We start from the raw sequence: 4,246 nt of genomic DNA, 5'->3' as shown, positions 1-4,246 counted from the left end.
GGGCTATAATAGTGCATGCATGACAATTTTAATTTTAGAAACATAACTTTCCAGAAAATTTTGTCAAGTGGAAAAAATATAGATACCTTTTGATTTGTAGTGGTAGTGTAGTAAATGTGTTATATACATTTAAATAAATATGAATTTTTAGTATACGTTTACTCTATGTCACATTGAATATATTTTAACACATATTTTAATATTAGTTTTTAATTGATCTTATTTTTATTTCTTATAGCCCATAGTAAAATGAGTGGTGCAAGCAAGAAAAAAACTCGTCAATATTCGGAGGAATATTTAAAATTTGGGTTCATACCCGCTGTTCACGATGAGCGGATTCCTTTTTGTCTTTTATGCCAGCAATGCTTGACCAACGAATCAATGAAACGAGGTCATCCTGAGGCGCATTTGAAGGCGAAACATAGTGCTCATATTAATTCAGATTTGAGTTACTTTAAAACTTTAAAGAAAAATTTTGAAAAAAGAACAACATTAAAGTCTCTATTTACTGCTCATACTTCAACTAATAATCGTGTTCTTGAGGCTAGTTATCAAATTTCTTTATTCATCGCTAAAACTGGAGAAAATCACACTATAGGAGAGAATTTAATAAAACCATCAATATCAGCATTTCTTAAAATGGTTCTTGAAAAAGATGACAAAGATGTAAAAGCTATGCCACTCAGTGACAATACTGTTAGCAGAAGAATAGATGAAATGAGTGAGGATATTGAAAAACGACTTATTGAAAAGCTGAAAACAAGAAAATTCTCCTTGCAAATGAATGAATCAACTTTGAGAGACAGTGAGGCAGTATTGATAACTTACGTAAGATATATTGATAAAGGACATTTTGCTGAAGAAATGCTCTGTAAAAGATTAGAAAGCACCACTACCTCCAAAGATATATATAATAAGCTACATCTAAGTAGTTACTTAGATGTCAATGATATACCAATGAAAAATATAACATCTTGTGCTGCAGATGGTGCTCCCAATATGATGGGCAAGAAAAATGGCTGCTTAAAATTGATGAAAGATGCGAATCCAGAAATGATTCTTGTGCATTGTGTTATTCATAGGGAAAACTTGGTAGCTAAAAACATCTCGCCTGTTCTGAATGAAGTATTACATACAGTAATAAAGTGTGTTAATGCTATTAAAGCTAGTGCCAAATGTGAGCATCTTTTCAAGCTATTTTGTGAAGAACAAAATGAAGATCATGTGAGACTTTTACTTCATACTGAAGTAAGATGGCTATCTAAAGGAAACTGTTTGAAAAGATTTATGGAACTGTTTGATACTCTTAGTGATTTTTTTAAGCGACAAACCTGAAATGAAGTATGTTAACAATAGATGGTAAAGCATTTGTGAGTTATTTAGCTGATATCTTTGAAAAACTAAATATTAAATAAGCAACTTCAAGGAACAAATAAAACTCTTGTCGATGCAAAAGCAAAGATGCTTGGTTTCATTGCCAATATTGAGTTATGTCAGAAACATATTAACAACAAAAACTTTAAACAGTTTCATTGGCTCCAAAAATGTGAAGTAACTGATACCTCTTTTCTTGTTATTGTCAATCATTTGAATATTCTATCGGCTGATTTAAAAGAAAGATTTTCTGATTTAAAACAAATTGATTTCCCAACATGGATGATGCAGCCAATGTTAGTGGATTTGTCTGATATATCAAATATGCAGTATCAAGGAGAACTTGCAGAATTACAAAATGATGAGTCAGTTAAAGCTTTATTTAATATCAAAGGAGCAATGGCATGGCTTTGTGAGGAAACAGAAATCAAATACCCAAATTCAACCAAATGTGCAAGAAAACTATTGCTACTGTTTCCATCTTCGTTTTTAGCTGAATGTGGATTTAGGGCTGTAAATGATTTACTGGTAAAAAAAAGAAATCGGCTGGATATAACACAATGTGGAGACTTGAGACTAAAGCTAACCAAATTGGAACCCAATATAAAATCTCTGTGCAGCAAGCATCAAGTGTAAGGATCACACGAAATTAAAATAATAAATTAATATAGAAAAATATGTATTAAAATTATTTGGAATATAAATTTCTCTTTTTCATTATATGTTTTGAAATTTTGCTTACTGTGTTTTGTTAACAATTTCATAGTGATTCCTTCCTAGAACCTATCATTTATGTTTATTAAGTGAACAAATCAATTTTTTAATGTTAAAAATTATGTATGTTACATAGGGGGGGACATAAAAATTTTAGAAAGGTTAAGGTGGGGCATGGCACAAAAAAGGTTGGGAAACACTGCACTAGACTAAGAATTTTGTGCTTTACTGCCCTTGCTGCAGATCAGAGAAGAAAAGTGCTAGGACAACTGGATAATTGTTTGGGGGAGAGAAAGGAGGCAGTGTAGTGTAGTCTTAGGAAAATATAATTTAAAACAAAATTATCTTTGTGGAGGCACTATGCTATGTACTTTACCTTCATTATCATACATAATTCTCACAACAACCTGTTAAACTAGGTACTATTACACATTTTATAGGCTAAGAATTGAAGCTCAGAGAACCTAAGTGACTTTCTCAAGGTCACTCAGCTAGGAAGTGGCAGAGGCAGAACTTGAATCTTGACCTGTTTGATTCAAGCACCCACTCTCTTGGCCACAGTGTCATACCAACCTGAGCACTGCCACGTGAAGCCGCCAGGAAGCTGAGATAGTGAGTTTCCTTTTGATGGCTCTGGGGAACCTCCATGTGACTGAGGAAAAATGGAGGAATGTACAAATGTAGGAAAAGTAGAAGAGAAATGCAGGGTGCCAAGAAGCCCAATCCAGGCTTCCCAGTGCTTCCTTATTCTCCCAGGTCCTCTTACACCTTGAAACCTTATTTGACGTCTTTGAAATGGATGGACAATGCTGATACTTGTTTACCTGCCCACCCTTCCCTGTCTCCTCAACTATGAAAAGGGCTCTTTTCAGGTACTGTCAGGAGCTATGAAATGAAAAAATAGAACAGCAGGTTCTGCCAACCTAGAAAAAGTCTCCACAGAGGTAGGAGAAGTTTATTACTGAGTGAACATTGCACCAGAATGTGATGTACATCACAGGCAATCTGCCAAGAGATTCCAAAGGCAAACACAAATCTAACCCCTATATATAGCAAGCAGACATAACTGATTACATATATAGTCCCAAGATATACATATTAGTCCTCAAATAAGAGGCCTTGACACCACCAGGTCTCTCACTCACTTTATCTGAAATTTACCTGGCAACTGGGGTACCACATGTATCAGTACACCAGTGTTTGGACTGAATGTTTGTGTCTCCCCACTCCTCCAATTCATATATCGAAGCTCAAAACCCCAGTGTGGCTGTCTTTGGAGATGTGGCCGTTTGAGAAGTAACTAAGGTTAAATGAGGTCCTAAAACCCAGTGTCCTTATAAGAAGACATCAGAGCTTACCTGCGCTCTCCCCTCCCTCTCTCCCTCTGCAGGCACTGAGGAAAGGCCATGTGAGGACGTAGGAGAAGGTGGCTGTCTACAAACCAGGAAGAGAGTCCTCACCAGAAACTGAATTTCCTGGCACCCTGATTGTGGTTCTAGCCTCCAGAGCTATAAGAAAATACATTCTGTGGTTTAAGCACCCAGTGTGCGGTATTTTGTTAGAGTAGCTTGAGTAGACTAATACAACTGGCTTTCTGCATGGGAAAAATAAGTGTCTCATATCTTTATGACAGGATCTAGTTTGGCAGCTTGGAGCCAGGTGCCCACTCAAGTTAGGCTTCTACACTCCCACAGAAACTGAGTGATAAGGACACAAGCTTGTTTGATTTTTACATTTTAAAGAGATGTTTCCCAGGTCCTTGAAAAGATATTCTTGGGTCATAAAGCTGGCAAGAAGCTTTATTAGTCTTTATAAATATTTACATGGAGAGAGACAGAGAGGAAGGAGGGGTGGTGGAGAAGCAAATGGGTGCTTCTCCCATGTGCCCTGGCCGGGAATCAAACCCGAGTCCCCCAAACTCCAGGCTGACGCTGTACCGCTGAGCCAACCGGCCAGGGCAGTTCTTCCTTCTTCAAAGACTCATATGTCAACATAGAGCTCCATGTTTCATAGGACATATTCAAGCTCACTCCATGCTCCCTGGAGCTTTAACACAAGGGAATGCCCCTTTTTTTTTTTTTTTTTTGGTTGTATTATTTCTTTTATTTATTTATTTTTTGTATTTTTCTGAGGATGGAAATGGGGAGGCAGTCAGACA

This window comes from Saccopteryx bilineata, chromosome X (assembly GCF_036850765.1).
Source record: "Saccopteryx bilineata isolate mSacBil1 chromosome X, mSacBil1_pri_phased_curated, whole genome shotgun sequence".
NCBI classification, from domain to species: Eukaryota; Metazoa; Chordata; class Mammalia; order Chiroptera; family Emballonuridae; genus Saccopteryx; species Saccopteryx bilineata.
The sequence above is the reverse complement of the archived record's forward strand: the minus strand, read 5'-3'. Positions refer to the sequence as shown.